General features: G+C 34.7%; 1 long non-coding RNA gene across 2 annotated transcripts; it reads right to left on the reverse strand.

Moving 5' to 3' along the window:
* Positions 1-3,347: 3,347 nt before the first annotated feature.
* Positions 3,348-16,495, reverse strand: LOC121486247. 2 transcript variants are annotated; one of them, XR_005986587.1, is made up of 5 exons: positions 16,421-16,495; positions 12,483-12,534; positions 8,058-8,132; positions 4,888-4,936; positions 3,348-3,623 (listed from the first exon to the last, which is right to left on the reverse strand). It is a non-coding gene; the product is annotated as an uncharacterized LOC121486247 (long non-coding RNA). The 2 variants fall into 2 exon arrangements; XR_005986588.1 differs by lacking the exon at positions 8,058-8,132 and having other exon boundaries at positions 16,421-16,493.
* Positions 16,496-18,011: the final 1,516 nt, after the last annotated feature.

Consider the following 18,011-nt stretch of genomic DNA (forward strand, 5'->3'; position numbering starts at 1 on the left):
ATACAAAGAACTCCACAAAGCAGCAAGAGGTAGAAAACTGGCAAAAGGGACACCTGGGTGGCTCAGTGGTTGAGCATCTGCCTTTGGCTCGGGGCGTGATCCTGGGATCCAGGATCGAGTCCTACCTTGGGCTCCCTGCATAGAGCCTGCTTCTCCCTCTGCCTATGTCTCTGCTTCTCTCTCTCTGTGTGTCTCTCATGAATAAATAAATAAAATCTTTTTTTAAAAGAAAACTGGCAAAAGATATGAACTGAAAATTTGCAGAGGAAGAAACACAAATGGCCAAAATCTTAAGAAAGGATGGTCAAATTCACTAATCAGTAATGAGTTATAAATAAGGAGATGCTATTTCTCATCCATAAGGAAAATGAAAATAAAGAATACAGATGTAACAAATGTGACTGAAGATGTGGGAAAATACAGCAACCTCTTTGGACAGGAATTTGGTAATATCCTGTAAATTTTATTTCTTATACACATCCCTGAGAAACGCATAGGAATGTGCACATGGTGGGATGCCTGGGTGGCTCAGCAGTTGAACATCTGCCTTTGACTTGGGGCATGATCCCGGGTTCCAGGATCAAATCCCACACTAGGCTTCCTGCATGGAGCCTGCTTCTCCCTCTGCCTTTGTCTTTGCCGCTTTCTGTGTCTCTCATAAATAAATAAATAAATAAAATCTTAAAAAAAAAAAAAAGGAATGTGCACATGGTGACATGCAAAAGGATGATCAGTATGATTTTGTTTGTAATAGCAAATATTTGGAAATCAATAGACAAATCAATCCTGCCTATCAATAAGGAATGAATGAATAAATAATTGTACTACATATATATGATACCATAGTATAAAGAAGTAAAGTGAATTAAACACATTTACATATCTCAACAAAAATCTTGAAAACATAATATGGAATAAAAATTTGTGTGTGGTTAGGGATGCCTGGATGGCTCAGTTGGTTAAGGGTCCAACTTGTGATTTTGGCTCATGTTGTGATCTCAAGGTCTTCAGTTTGAGTCCAGAGTCAGATTCCATGCTCAGCAGGGAGTCTGCTTCTCTCTCTCTCTCTGAAATAAATCTTTTAAAAAATTGTGTGTCGTTAGATAGCATTTATTTATCAAACATAAATTTACAAAATAATATTGTATTCAGCTTTGAAAAATATATAAGTGGTGAATATTTTTAAATATAGAAATGTTATAGAAAGGAAACATAACAGCTTCAGAAAACTGACTGTCTTTGGGGCAAGGAGAGAAGGAAATGGAAAAAGTCTTCAAGTGTATATTACATTTCATTTTTTATAAAAATATTCTGAAGTGAAAAGCTTAATGTGGCAAAATGTTAATATTTATTGATTCTGGTTGGTGATATGATTTTGGATAGTGGATACTCTGCATTTTTCTGTATGTTTGAAATACTTTAGTATATAGATTTCTAAAAATTTAAATAGCAGAGACATGTAGTAGAGGCCAGAAGTAAGTAGGAGCCTTGGATTGGTTTTGTAAGCATTTGTAACATATCCTTTGAGGAGTTTCAAAAATATTTTGGGAGACTTTTTTTTCCTGGAGGTAAAATTTGCATAATATGAAATTCACCATTTTAATAATTTTGAAATGTACACTTAGAGTTTTTAGTATATTCATAAGATTGTGCAATCACCATCACTATTTCATTCCACACACTTCCATCACCTTTGGAAGAATCCTGCAAGGAACCAGAGGTCTTACATTAGCAGCAGCTTGGGGAAAATGGTAAAGATATTAATAACTGATTTTGTATGAATTCTCAGAGAGAAACCTGGGATGATTCAACTTAACGTTTAAATTGCCAGTAGGGATTTAGGGTTTTAATATTTCCCCCATAGATAAGAATAGCTCTTACAACTTCCAAAGTTACTCAGTAATTCCTTTTCCCAGGTGGTAACTTTACCCACTATTTCACATGATTTCTTTCTCCTTGGAGTGCTGCTTAGAACAGAGAGACAGAGATACGTCCTCTGCCTAAAGTACATTCTTTTTTGCCATTCCAGACTGTGCTAGAAGTCTTAGAAACTGCTCTGGACTGAATGCTGTGCTCCACCCCACACCAACTGCCCCCACCAAACTCATAAATTGAAATCCTAATCCTTGACATGACGGTATTTGGATGTCCCTTTGGGAGGTGATTAGATAATAAAGGCAGAGCCTTCATGAATGAGAATAGTGTGAATGAAAGAGCCTCTGTAGGGGTCCCTGCTCCCCTCTGCCACATCAGGACACAGTGAGAAGATGGCTGTCCATGAATCAAGAAGTGGGTTGTCACCAGAGATCCCTAATCTGCTGGTGCCTTGGTCTTGGATTTTCCAGCATCCAGAACTGTGAGAAATCACTTTCTGCTGTGCATAAGCCACTCAATCTACAGTATTCTGTTATAGAGCCCTGATAGACTAAGGCAGGGAACCCTCTTCTGACTCTTAAACTGCAATGTGTAATTATTTCCACTATAAAAATTACTCTTAGGGATGTGATTACTTATGGCACAGTCTATCACTTCAGGAAGCTCTGAACTCCTGGAATTCAGTGATCACATCTTTTTACCTTTGAATCCTCAAAACTTAGCATAATTTCCAGAATTCAGTAAATTTTCAAATAATTTTGTTTGAATGACTTTGACGATGAAGTATCTGTGACTCATTTTGGGTCCATCCAAGCTCAAGAACAAATATTGGTTGGCCAAACATATCATTTTCAATCAACTGTTGGAGGTAGCCATTAACTTAATATTTAGCATACCTCAAGTAAGCAAACCCCCGAGAACAATGAAATGTTAAAGTGCCCTACCTACTCTTCCTGCAAGGGTTAGCTTAATTCTTTCTGTTTCGTGAGTCTTTCCCTGATAGCCTGATGTGATGGCAGATGTCTTAGACCAGGAAATCAGAAGATTTACACTCAGTGAGAGATTTCTATAGCTGTTTAAACTTCAGGAAAAAAATTTTTCTGAGTCTTATTTCCTTTTGGATAAAACTATGGGTTAGGTTTCTTGGTCCATTTCTCTCTTATCAGTCTCTGATTCTTCCTTGGAACTCTCAGTAGCCATTATTAGTTGGTTTAGACATTTGGCACTTACCAGATACTATCTTTATTATTTTTATCCTTTTATATTTATACTCATACACATGTATTTTATACTTTTGCAAGGCAAGCATTTTATATTATACTTATATATGTATTATATAGCTTTATAGCAGAAGGCTTTTGTTGTTTTGTTTGCTTTTGTTGCACCAAATTAAAATAATTATCCCAAAACTTTATAATATGCAGAGGTATTATTAGGCTTCAAGTTTTCTGAGGTAAATGAATCTGCTTGTGTGGATTCAATAGAGATAATTTTAATGTTTATTAGCAAGTTTCTCATTTTTCTCCCAAAAAAGGATTTTCTGGATAAAGACCTAGACACAGTTTTCAAAAGCTTTTCTTTATGGATACTTGCTCCATCTTCAAAATTGTTGAACTTTCCATCAACAAGCAAAAATACCATTAATTCTTCTAAGAGTTGAGCTCCAGGTTCTAGCTCTTCATTTCCAAACATTGTTCTTCATTCCATCCAGAGTCCCCTTCAACTTCCTCTGGCTTCTAACTACAGACCTATCAAGAATTTACAATTAGAAAAAATCACCACCAAAACTCACAGATTTTAACCTCAACAAAACAAACATGTAGATGCATGTTGTCCTCAGCCTTTAAAAAGCTCCCAGGCTGAACTCTGCTCAGTCAACCAGCCAGAAAGAGGCTCCTACATAATTCTGTGAGAAGGCCCTTGAACTGTGAAGATTTGTTATATATTTTTGGCATCATATTTGTGCATGTAAATATGTGTATGTGTAAACAGATATAAGGATGAGGTTTATAACAAATGTATTATAATATTTAACATCCAACTGTATAATTAAGCAGGGTTTTTTTTAAGTATAGAAAGTCCAACTTTAATCAAAGGACTTGATCTGGTGGTTGATTTCTGCAATTAGGTATCTCTAAATCTTACATCAGATATCATTTTACATTTTTTGGTTGATTTTTAACAAAAGAGAAAGTATGAATTCCTTAGAATTATTTTATTGTCTCATAATTTCATTTTTCTTCTAAGGAAAATACAAAACAAGGCTAAGATTCTTTTATCTGGTTCTGATAAGATAGGAAGCATATTAGTATAGTGACTAGAAGTTTGGCTTGCAACAGTTGGATTGTACTTCAAATTTCCACCATCACTTTCTAGCCAGAAATCCCTAGACAAATTATTTAACTTTTCTAAGATTCACTTTTCTTATCTGTGAAGTGAAGATAATAAAAGAATGTATGTTATAAGTTTTCTATGAGTACTAAGTAAGGTAATACATAGGAAAAGCAATAAAGATATAGCTTGGAACATTGTGTTTACTTAACAATAGTGATTATCTGAAACTCTTCATGGTAGATAATTTTTGCTCATGGAGAGGGTCTGAGGAATGGTCAGGTACAATTCAGTAGAGTATAATGTGAATTAGATCAAGGAATTTAGGATTTAAAATTCAATTTCACCTGAAAGAGCTTGGGCAACTCACTCAATCTGCACTTATCCTCAATATTGCATAAAAAACACCCTGGAATTTGTATTATCCCAGCTTCCTTTTCCCACATTTTCTCTCTTGCTATGTACTCTCCTCTCACCCCTTATCACAAACTTCTCTTAGAAAAGAATCTGTTGATACCTACTGACACCCTAATCAATAATATCCTTCCTCTCCATAGGAATTAATTTTTCAGCATAATAATTCATTTGGTGCTCATAAGCTATATATCTACTAAGGGAACTTCATGTATCAGAAACTGAAAATGGGAGAGGGTTTTGAAGTTGGTGGAGATTTTCAATGACCTTGAAATATTCTTCTGTGGATATTCTTCTTCTTTGGCTCTGCACAAAGCTGGATAGGAAAAAAAAAAAACAGAACAAAACAAAAACAAAAGTGAACAACAGCAAAAAAAAATCTCACACTAATCTTTTCTTTTTGGTTGCTTGACAAGCAGGGTAAGTTTCTAAGTCAGCTGAAAATTTTTTTTTCTTTTGATAAAATTTTCCATTTCAGAAGTAGGTTCAGTCTGACAATAACAGGAAAGGATGCAAATCTTTTCATTTTTGTCTGTCATCTTGTGTCTAAATGTCTGCTTTGTCACTGTATGTTCACACACACACACACACACACACACACACACACAAAAGTATTTGGCCTTCTAGGACTATGGAGACATTGTGGAGTGACTATGCTTGGATTTGGGGACCTAGTCCCAATGTAAGCTCTATAGCTCATTGGAAGTCCCAATTCTTGGACTATAAAATTAAAAGAATGCACTAACTTCTGAATTGCAGATAGGATTGAGTTTACAGCCATACTTTGAGTGATTGGTAGTAGCTGCCTAGGGTACTGACTTAAGGCAGTTGAGATCTTGATGAATTGGAAGAGTGTTTTGTGATAAATTAGCCATAAACATGGGACAGAAAAATGAGGGCCATCATGCCATAATCTTGCCAATCTTAGGCTGCAAAAATCACTAAGGTCTTTCAATTTTTGCATCACATCAGGTGATGATTAATTCTTTACTTGCTGAAGATGTGACGTATCTGCCCTTCAAGTAGGTCAGCCACCTGCTGTAACCTAGTAGAAGACTATTAACATGTACAAAATATATTATGACTCATTCCTTTCTTAAAGGATTTGAAGAATCATAAATAATTTTCAAAAGCTAAAAAGTGAATTCACAAAAGGGAAGTGAAAATAAGAGTAAAATATAAAAGAGAATTAGCATAAGAGTCAATTATGAAATTCAAGGTTTGATTTTAATTTCTCTAACTTTATTCCATATTATTTCCCCTTTCTATTTCATTTCCATAGATTGTGGCAAAATAAAAAGGAGTCACATTGGCCTGATAGTAGTATGTGAAGCCTGAACATTTTTCAAATTTTCTCATGAAAATGCCTGGTAAAATCTTGAGATTTGTTGAGGAGTCTGTATGATGGGGAAAATGCTTTAGCTGGCTTACTGAGTCAGACTTAAGCAAAGCAATCAGGATGATTGTTCTATTTAAAATTCATCAGCAGTAATGATCACTTGCGTCATCCTTCAAAGATAAGACTTGGGTCTCATGTAAAGGCATTCAAAACCTCATTACCATCTACAGTGCCCTTAGATGCAAGTTACTCAATGCATAGTAAATGGATCAGCACAGCAAGTTGGGCTAAATAGTCACATGCTCTAAAACTATACAGAGTTTTATAACTGGAATGACATTTTCCTTCTTATATTTTGCATTGAGAATACCACACAAAAATAACGATATTGGCATGCTTGTTAATAATATATCCTTGGTCTTCCTCAAGTATTCAGTTAAGTAATGATCAAGGCATACATGTGCAGAAACCACCTCTGGCTAGGGAAAGAAATTCTCAAAAAGATGAAACAACAGCACTCAGATCCCACATGGGGCCATGGTTACTGGGCTCAGTTAGGGTGCAGGACTAGACCAATTCCCTGCCAGAGAAGAAAAACTCATAATTCATGAACCATTGGATAGAGTATTCAAAAGAGTCTTGTTTCAGCAGTGAAGAGTAATTAAACCCAGACAAAATACAGTTCATGTATAAAAGCAATGGCAGAAAAAAATCAAACTATTGATTAGTTTGATAAAATATAACTGTGTCCCAGAACAAAACCCAACAATAGTTATAGAAATACAAAAGTATCCAGCACTCAACAAGGTAAAACACAATATCTTACATCTAATCAAAAATTGTCAAGCATGCAAGCAATCAGAAAAATGCCACCTATAATAAAGAGAAATATCAGACAAAACTGACAGAGATGTTAAAAATAGCTGACAAAAACATTGGAAAACTATTACGCTATACTTTTATGTTCAAAGAACTGAAGAAGAAATTAAATATACTAAATATAAAGATATATTTTTAAAGACCATATAAACTTCAGAGGCGAAAACCAGAAGATAAATCCTGGAAATAAAAACTAGAAGAAAAAGACATTAATGAGATTAAGGACAGATGAAATATTGTAAAGTTTAATGAAATTGAAGACAATAATTGATACTATCCAAAATGAAACTCAGGAACTTCCAGAGAAGACAGAAGAGTAGGACCATAAGCTTACTGTATCCTATGGGATACAACCAGATAACACTCACAGCAGTGTCAATAACCCAGAACATGACCTGAAGACTGGCAGAACAAACTCCAGAACCAAATATAGAGAAGAGGCCACATCAAAGAGGGTAAGAAGAGAAGAGATGTCATGGGAAACTAAACCCCATGAGTCTGGCCACTGAAGGGAAGAAGAAACTGAAGATGTGGAGAGGGGAGAGAAACAGACTACCACACAGGGGAGCCTGCACAGCCCATAGCATTCAGCTTTGAAAACCAGAGAGGCTGAACTTCATGAGTTCTTATCCAGCAAGAATTAAAGTCTGAAACTTTAAAAACCAAAAGACTTGGCTCTAGGAGGACCAGAAGGGTAATAGGAAACTCTGTCCTTGGGATGCCTGGGTGACTCAGTGGTTGAGCATCTGCCTTCAGCTCAGGGCATGATCCCAGGGTCTTGGGATCGAGTCCCACATGGGGCTTCCCTCAGCGAGCCTGTTTCTCCCTCTCCCTCTGTCTCTCTCTGTGTCTTTCATGAGTAAATAAATAAAATCTTTTAAAAAAAGGAAACTCTGTCCCTGCACATAAAGAGACAGTACAACAAACAGCCTGGGGAGATACAGCATAGAAGGAATGGTTTGAAAAATTCTGGGGACATACGGGAAGGAGAATCTCAGAATTTTTTGAAAGACTATCCAGAGACAAAGGAGTTGGCAGGTGCCATTTCCCTCTCCCAGCCCCCAGGATAAACACATAGCAACTTGTGGGCATCAACAATGGTACCAGCATTTACTACCTAACTTGTTTGCCTTATGCCCTGCTCCCTCCAGCTGGGTGTGCCTCAGTTCCAGTGCTGCAAATCCCCTCCCCCAGAAGACCAGTGCAAAACTTGCCAAACCTTGCAAAGACCTCATCTGCTGACTCTTTGCTTTGTAGAGTCTTGGTCCCAGTGGCAGTGGGGGCTGGTCACCTTCTGCAGAAAACATAAGCACCTTGTTAAAACTGCATGCCCCATCCACACATGCTTTGCAGAGTGGCTCAGGCCTACCCTAGTCTCTGTAACAGCTGCACATCTTCCTGTAGAAGAGGACCAGTGTCACGTTGTTAAAAGCACACATTCCACCTGAGCTTTCAAGAGCAAGAGAATAGCTGACTTTCCTAACACAGAGAAACAGACACAGAAAGTTAGACAAAATGAGGAGACAGAGGAATATGTCTCAAATGAGAGAACAAACAGGACAAAATCACAGCAAGAGACCCAAGCAAAATGGAGATAAGGAATATGCCTGATAGAGAATTTAAGGTAATGATCATAAAGATACCCACTAGACTTAAGAAAAGAGTGATCATCAGTGAGACTCAACACCGAGATAAGAAAGAACCAATAATCAGTGATGAAGAGCACAATAAATGAAATTTAAAAATACACTAGATGGAATAAATGGCAGGCTAGAAGAAGCAGAACAAATCAGTGAGGACAGAATAATGGAAAGTAATCAACCTGGACAGGTTACAGAAAAAAAAATTAGAGTAGACTGAGCAAAATGAGAGTAGACTTATGGAAGTCAGTGATGCCATCAAGTGTAATAACATTCTCATCATAAGCATTGCAGAATAAAAGAGAGAAAAGGGGGCAGAAAACTTATTTGAAGAAATAATAGCTGGAACATTCCTAATCTAGGGGAAGGAAACATATATCCAGATCCAGGAGGCACAGAGATCCCCCAGCAAAACCAACTTAAAGAGGTCCACATTAAGACACATAATAATTAAAATGGCAAAAAAAAAAAAAAGCCATGATAAAGAGACAATTTTAAAAGCATCAAGAGAAAAGAAAACAGTTACATATGAGGGAAACCCCATAAAGCTAGCTACAGATTTCTCAACAGAATCTTTTCAGGCCAGAAGAAAGTGAAAAATCTTTCACTTTCTGGAAGGGAAAAATCTGCAGCCAAGAATCCAGCAAAGTTATCATTCAGAACAGAAAGAGAAACAAAAAGTTTCCCAGACAAACAAAAGTTAAAGGAGTTCATGACCACTAAACCAACCCCAAATGAAACGTGAAAGGGGACTCTATGAGTGGAAAGAAAATACCATAAATAAGAGTAAAAAAAGGGAAGCACAAAAGCAGTGAAAATAAGTATACCTGTAAAAAATTGGTCAAAAGATTCACAAAATAAGCGGATGTAGAGTATGACACCATATACTTAAAACATGGAGAGGGAAAGAGTAAAGAATGGGTTCAAACTGAAGTGACCATCAACTTAATATAGACTGCTATATGCATAAGATGTTATATACAAACCTGATGGTAACCACAAATCAAAAACCTGTAATAGATATACAAAAAATAAAGGAATCCAAGTATATCACTAAAAAAAGCCAACTATGGAAAGAGAAGAGAGCAAGGGAACAAAGGAACAGAGAAGATCTACAAAAATGAAACACAAAACAAATAGTAAAATGACAATGTATACATACCTATCAATATTATTTTGAATGTAAATGAACTAAATCTTCCAATCAAAAGGCATAGGGTGACAGAATAGATTTAAAAACAAACAAATAAAACCCTACAGGCTTCAGATCTAAACACAATTACAGATTGGAAGTGAGAGGATAGATAAACATTTATTAAGCAAATAGATGTCAAAAGAAAATGGGGGTAGCAATAGCTATTTCAGAAAAAAAAAATTGACTTTAAAACAAAGAGTAACAAATGACAAAGAAGGATACTATATAATCATTAAGGAGACAATCCAACAAGACATAACAATTGTAAATATTTATGCACCTAACATGGGAGCACACAAAATATAAAAACACTTAATAACAGACATAAAGGAACTACTTGACAGTAATAAAAGAATTGTAGGGAACTTTAACATCCCACTTACATCAATGGAAAGACCATCTAAATAGAAAATAAACAAGGAAACAGTGGTTTGAATAACACTCTGCACTAGAAGGATTTAATATATATATTCAGAACACTCCATCTTAAAACAGAATACACAAATTTTCAAGTGTATATGGAATATTCTCCAGAATAGATCACATATTAGGTCATAAAACAAGTCTCGACAATTTCAAAATGATCAGTGTTATACTATGTACCTTTTCTGACCACACCACAATGAAACTAGAAATCAACTACAAGAAAAAATGTGGAATGAACACAAATACATGGAGGTTAAATAATACGCCACTATACAATGAATGGGTCAACCAAGAAATCAAAGAGGAAATTAAAAAAAAAAAAAACATGGAGACAAATTCGAAAACATATCAATGGTCCAAAATCCTTGGGATCAGGCAAAGGCAGTTTTTAGAGAGAAGTTTGTAGCTAAAGGCCTGCCTCAAAAAGCAGGAAAAATTGCAGATAAACAAACTAACCTTATACCTAAAGGAGTTAGAAAAAGAAGAATAAACAAAACTCAAATATAGCAGAATGTTGGAAATAGTAAAGATTAGAGCAGAAATAAATGATAAAGAGATTTTAAGAACAATAGAACAGATCAATGAAACCAGGAGCTGATTTTTGAAAAGATCAACAGGATTGATAAACTTCTAGGCAGGCTTACCAAAGAGAGAAAGACAGAGACAGAAAGTACTCAAGTAAACAAAATCAGGAATGAAAAAAGAAAAATAACAACCAACATCACAGAAATACAAAGGATTGCAAGAGAATATGAAAAATTTTGGGTCAATACATTGGACAACCTAGAAAAAAATGGATAAAATCCTAGAAACATAAAAATAACAAAAACTGAAGCAGTAAGAAATAGAAAACTTGAACAGACCAATTACCAGCAATGGAATTGAATCAGTAATTAAAATACTCCCAACAAACGAAAGTCCAGGACCAGACAGATTCACAGGTTAACTCTATCAAACATATAAAGAAGACCTAAAACCTATTCTTCTCAAACTATTCCAAAAAATAGGAAGAGGAAGGAGGAAGAGGAAGGAAAATGTACAAATTCATTCTGGGACCAATATCACCCAGATACCAAAACCACATAAAGATACCATAAACAAAAGGGGCACCTGGGTGGCTCCGTGGTTGAGAGTCTGCCTTCTGCTCAGGACATGGTCCTGGAGTCACAGAAGAGTCTCACATTGGGCTCCCTGCAGGGAGCCTGCTTCTCCCTTTGCCTATGTCTCTGTCTCTCTGTGTCTCTCATGAATAAATAAATAAATAAAATCTTAAAAAAAGAAAAAAGACACCACAAAAAGAGATAGGCAACGATCTCTGACAAACCTATACGCAAAAATCCTCAATAAGATATCAGCAAACCAAATCCAACAGTATATTTAAAATATCATTCACCACTACCAAGTGGGACTTATTCTTGGGATACAAGGGTGGTTCAATATTTGCAAATCAATTACCATAGTATATCACATCAATAGGTAAAAGGATAAAAACCACATGATCATTTCAAAATATGCAGAAAAATCATTTGACAAAGTACAACATCCACTCATGATACAAACCCTTAAAAAAGTTGGTTTAGAGGGAATGTACCTCAATATAATGAAGACTATATAAAAGACCCATGGCAAACATCATACTCAGTGGGGAACAGTTGAAAGCTTTTTCCCTAAGGTCAGAAACAGACAAGAAGGTCCACTCTCATCAATTTTATTCAACATAGTACTGGAAGTCCTAGTTACAGCAACTAGGCAAGAGAAAGGAGTAAAGGCATCCAAATCAGTAAGGAAGAAGTAAACATTTCACTATTTACAGATGACATGATACTATATATATAAAACCCAAAGCACTCTACCAAAAAATGACTCGAACTGATTAAAGAATTCAGTAAGTTTGCAAGTTTTTACCCAAAGAACACAAAAACACTAATTCAAAGAGATACATGCACCCCTATGCTTATTGTAGCATTATTTACAATAGTCAAGTTATGGAAACAGCCCAAGAGTCCATTGATAGATGAATAGATGAAGTATGGCATATATACATATACATATATATATATATATATATATATATATATATATAATGGAATATTATTCAGCCATAAAAAATGAAATCTTGCCATTTGCAACAACATGGATATGATTGCAAGTATAATTATATAATTAAAGTATAATTCTAAGTGAAATAAGCCAGTCAGAAAAAGACAAATACCATGATTTCATTTATAAGTGCAACTTAAGAAACAAGACACATGAATAAAGGAACAAAAAGAGAGAGACAAACCAAAAACAAGATTCTTAATTATACAGAACAAATAGATAGTAGAGGGAAGGGGAGTTGGGGGATTAGTGAATAGGCAAAGGAGATTAAGAGTACACTTACCTTGAGGAGCACTGAATAATATATGGAATTGTTGAATTGCTATATTATACACCTGAAATGAATATAAATGAGTGTGTTAACACACTGGAATAAAAAAAACAGAAAAAGAAAATGAAACAGAGAAAAAAATACTAGAAAGTAAAAAAGACAAAAAAAAATCAGTAAACTGTGGTACAACTTCAAGTGACTAATGTATGTGTAATTAGAGTTCTTTAATGTATGTGTAAACCTTCTTTAAGGTGGGAACCAAATAAAGATAGTTGAACACATGGTGGCCAAAAATTTTTCAAATTCATAAAAATTATAAACTTCAATGAAGCTCAAAAACTAAAAAATAAGAAATGTAAGGAATACTACAAGGTACACTATAACCACATTGTCCAAAACTAGAGAAAATGAGAAAATTTTTAAGCAGCCAGAGAAAGATTTTAAATTATATACAGAGGAGCAAAGGTAAGGACAACAGATATCTTGTCAAAAACAATGCGAATGAAAACACAGAGAACCAACATTTTTTAAATTATGAAAGGTCAAAACACTCTATCCATCTAGAATTCTACACCCAGTGAAAATACCTTTCCAAAAAAAGTGATATGGAGTTTTTTTCTGAAATCCAAAGCTGAAAGAATTTACTACCAGTGGTCTTGTAGTATAAGAAATGCTTTAAGAATTCTTTCAGGTAAAAGGAATATGATACTAGTTGGAAATTTGAATCTACACAAAGGCAATAAACATTTGGCTTTTATTATTTAAATACCTTTAAAAGCTAATTGTGCAAGTAAAAATAATAATCAAATATGGGGTTTATATATAGAAGTAAAATGAATGACAGTAATAGCATCAATATCAAGAAGGTAAAAATGAGAGTAAACTGTTATAAAGTCCTTATAATATGATATGATATAAAATGATATGTTACCACTTGAAGATAGACTGTGATAAGTTAAAGATATATACGGTAAATCCTAAAGCATCTTCTAAAATAACAGAAGAAACAATTACAGGTAATAAGCTAACAAAGGAGACAAAATGGCACCAAAAAAAAAGTTGACCCAAAATAAGGCAGGAAAAGGGGAACAAAGATCATATAGAGAAATCAAATAGGAGGTTGATTTAAATCTTGTCATGTTAGTAATCATATGATGTGTAAATCTAAACAACCAAGTTAAAAGGCAGAGACTACCTATCATGTTAAATAAAAAAATTACTGACCAAGTATATGATGCTTACAAAAACCTATGACTTAAAATATAAAGACACAAATAAGTTAAAGTATTTGAAAAGATATGCCATGCTAACATTATCATTTCATAATGATAAAGGGATCACATATTGCTGGTAAAAAGGTTAAATGGAAACATGCCTTTGGAAAACAATTTGGAAATTCTTTATAAAGTTAAAATAAACATAAACTTGCCCTATGACCCAGCCATTTTATTCCTTGGTATTTATTTACCCAAGAGCATATGTCCATATAAAGACTTGTATAAAGATGTACAAAATAGCTGTACTTGTAACAACCCCAAACTGAAATCAACCCAAATGTGGATCAATAGATGAATGGATAAACAAGATATATTTTATCCATACAATGGAATACAATGGAATAGTATTTAACAACAAAAAGAATGAAGTCTTGATGCATGCAACAATGTGGATGAATCTCAAAATAATGGCTCAGCTTGAAAAACATCTTGAAACATTCTTGAAAAACAGAATACACACTATATAATCTATTTATATAAAATTCTAGGCAATGCAAACTAATGTATAGTGACAGAAAGGAGACCATTGGTTTCCAGGCGAATGAAAAAGAGGGAGTGTTTGTGGGTAGAAATGGAAGAGAGAGATGACATAGGGACACAAGGTTTCTTTTGAGAGTGTTTACGTGTTCACTATCTTTATTGTGGTGATGAATTCATATATCATATTGGACATGTGGACATATGTCGTGTCAAAACTTACAAGACGGTATACTTTAAAAACGTGCATTTATTGTACATCAATTATACCTCAATAAAGCTGTTCAAAAATAACTGGAATGCAAAGTATGCAGAGAACATATCACCTCAGGGTGATCCGGATGCAAATGTTTTTCCTCTCTACCTTACACCTTAAATATTAGCATTTTGTTTTATCAGCAGAACAACTAACTTGATAACTGTCTCAGAAACAGGCAGATGCTGACTAGAGACCTTAATTGGACACATATTAACTGAATATATTACCCAAAGATAAAGGCTGTCGTGTTGGTTTTAAGTATCTTTCTGTACAATTGTAATTTTTCATCAATTTAAACAAACTTATAATAACCTCACTTAAAACCTTTTAATTCACCAAAGAAAAATTTCAGACTTTCCTACGGCACAATTGTAAATGCAGACATAGATTCATAGTACCTGAAAGGACCTCAGAAATATCTGGCTTGCTTTTACAAAGAAAGAGATTGAAAGTCAAGGGAAATGAGTGGCCAGCTTGAAGTCACACGGCTGAGACCAGAACTTGTGTTTCCTGACTCTCTAGGTAGGATTTCAGTATTTCAAACTCAGAGGACTTTGATATAAAGCCCATTCAATATATATTTGTTCAACTCGCAATGAATATCCCAGATTGAGCTGGTGACCTTATATTCTTCTCTTTTAAAATATACTGAATATTATAAAAGAAAAAACACATTTTTGTGCAAATATCTATACCCCCCACCTTTCTACATTAACAAGTTTCCGTTTTGGGAAAGGGACACCATAGGAAGAATATAAACTGCCCTCATCTCTTCATCCTCTCATTTATCTTCTGTTATATTTAGGGCATGGCCCATTTATGAGGATTTATGAAAACATGGGCCAATACAAACTCTCTCATTTTCCCCCTTACCTATGATTTCTTAATTTTGTACTGTACTTAATTTTTGTCTATATTTTTATCTTTTTATTAAATTTCTGGTAATAATCTTTCTAGGAATTCTGGGGAACATTAGTCAGTCTTCTCGAATTCTAAGCTGTTAAAGGCTCAAACTATGCATTAAAAACTGCTAAAAGAGGAAGAGAAAGGGAATAAAGGACTAGCACCACCATTCATCCATTAGAACAAGTGGAGGGGTGGAAATCTATGCATGGAAACTAAGGGAAAACTAGTTTCGGTCATTAAGAAACAGATGCATCTCATTCATGGTTTTTGCCATGAACAAACACACAGAAAATTTCTCAGCTCTGTTTTTTTTTCTACTCTACCATTGTTTTGTGTGACTATTCCACAAATTCCATCTAAGGAGAAAATGCTAATTCTTTGTGGCCCAATTTGAATCTAAAATATAATCTTCTGACATTTTTTGTATATAGAGTTTCCAGAAATCTGACCATATTCGGAGGGATTGAGAAACAGTAGGTGATAAAACAAGGCTAATCTTCAAAGTAATTTAATTGTAGGGTAACACATTGTATCCTAAAAAAATAACTGGAGCATAATGACAATTATGACATAGCAGTGGTTCTCAAATTTGGGGGTGCATAAAAGTCACAGAGAATTCCCTGGCACTTCTCCCAGAAATTCTGGTTTAGTAGGTTAGGAGTAGAGCCCAATTTCCACTTATTAAAAACTTTGCAAGTGATTTTTGCTGTAAGCAAATTTGTACTGATAAAAATTGCTCAACTTCTCACTTTTTTGTTGCTAGTAAAACTTTGGTTAAAACTTCAGTTCCATAACTCACTAACCAGAAGTCCTTAGAGAAGTCACAGGACCACTCTGTATCTCAGCTTTAAAAAAATGAAATAATGTATGTAAAGTGCCTGATACATAGGTAGATATTTAAATAATATTAGTTTCTTTACCCAAACACATATTCTATTCAATCTGAGCCTAATCTACAATGTGTCTCTCTCTTAATTCTTAACCTAAGTGTAAACAACTCCACATATTTAAGATCATGAAAACTCACATACCTCAACTCAAATGACCGGTTACCAGCCTCAGAAACATTTTTGCTATGTTTGAACGACTAAGGCACAACAGAATATTGATGCATGCATATGATTAGTCCTGTTACAAAAGCCAGCTGACATAAGATTTTAAAACTTATTCGAGTAAAAAATGTAATCATTAACCCAAACTTACCACCCCGCTTTGGGTACTATTTTGTAAACTGAGAAAAACTACTTTAAGTAGGAAGATATAAAGTATTTCTGTGTATAGACAAGAGTTCAAGATAAATCCTTATACATTTTTTGACATATGTTCTAGTCCCTCAGCCTCTTGCATTCACATTCATTTGAGTGCTTTAGATCCAGCAAGATGCTCTGAAACACCCAGGATTTAAACATAGGCCCAATGCACACCCAGACAACCCAGAGGAAAAGTGAGAATTACACTTGTGCCTGTAGTCAATAATGGTTAAAGAGAAAATCATCATCTCAGTGAACACACAAAACTCAATCCGAGGTAGTATATGAGAGTCTATCTCCTTATTTATCAGTGCTGGATCAATGCCAATAGAAGTTATTAACAACATTTGACCAGAGCCTTCCAGACCAAACTCCAGTCCTAAGACTTCCTCCAGTCCACCAAATCCACTGAAATCTTCCTAATCCTTATACTTAAAAAGCCAACCCCTCTTTATCACTGCTCCACAAAACATTGGGGAAAGCATGCCAGCCTTGTACTTATGGTAGAGGGAGTTGGAAATACAAATTGTATTTTTAAATGTTTAATTTTTCATGAAAATCATATTGGTATAAAGTTTTAAAAGTCAAATAGTCCTATGTAGTTTACACTAGAAATTGCTCTCCCAAGACAAGCAACATCAACCCTGCTCTCCAAAGGCAATTACATACAAATATCTGTTTCTTCTGATATTTATCTCCATGTTTTTAAAAATTAACTTCATTTCACTATATAAATATAATTCACTAGTGGGCCATTATGCACATAATTTTATTTCCTTCCCTAAACTTAATTTTTTATTTTTCCTGGAGTTATTCACTGCATCTTTTTAAAATAATTCACTTGGTTTTCTCTGTACTTACTCGTAGGTCTTTCTACGTCCCTGGCAACTAGCATTTCAGAATTGCTCACAAATATAACTTGTCAGATAATTCTTCATTTCCATTTTTTCTAGAAACTTTTCTCCTAGCATAATTTTTGGCCTCCTACTTCAGTTTGAACTTATTTCCTGGAAGGGAAACTTCACAGCTCTTATTCTTTGCCATTCCCCTGTATTGGATTCTGTAAACCCATGGCTAATTTTTTTTGGCCTTATTTTTTTCTTTTGGTGGAGGCTAATTCATTTTTAATGGCCAGGTTTTAAGATCAACTCCAAAAAGCCCCCTGAAAAAAACCTACTCCATTTGTATTTTAGAAATATCCCAAAATAGAAAATTAAACCAATTTACACATTACCCTTAATAGTGGCAACTGATATACTCTCACAAAACACAAAATCAAAACTACCTAATAGAGCAACCTAAAAATACTGACAAACTCTCCAGATGAGAAAGCAAAAGGCTAGGATATTATCAGTATAGAAGGCTTAATATT

This window comes from Vulpes lagopus, chromosome 3 (genome assembly GCF_018345385.1).
Source record: "Vulpes lagopus strain Blue_001 chromosome 3, ASM1834538v1, whole genome shotgun sequence".
NCBI classification, from domain to species: domain Eukaryota; kingdom Metazoa; phylum Chordata; class Mammalia; order Carnivora; family Canidae; genus Vulpes; species Vulpes lagopus.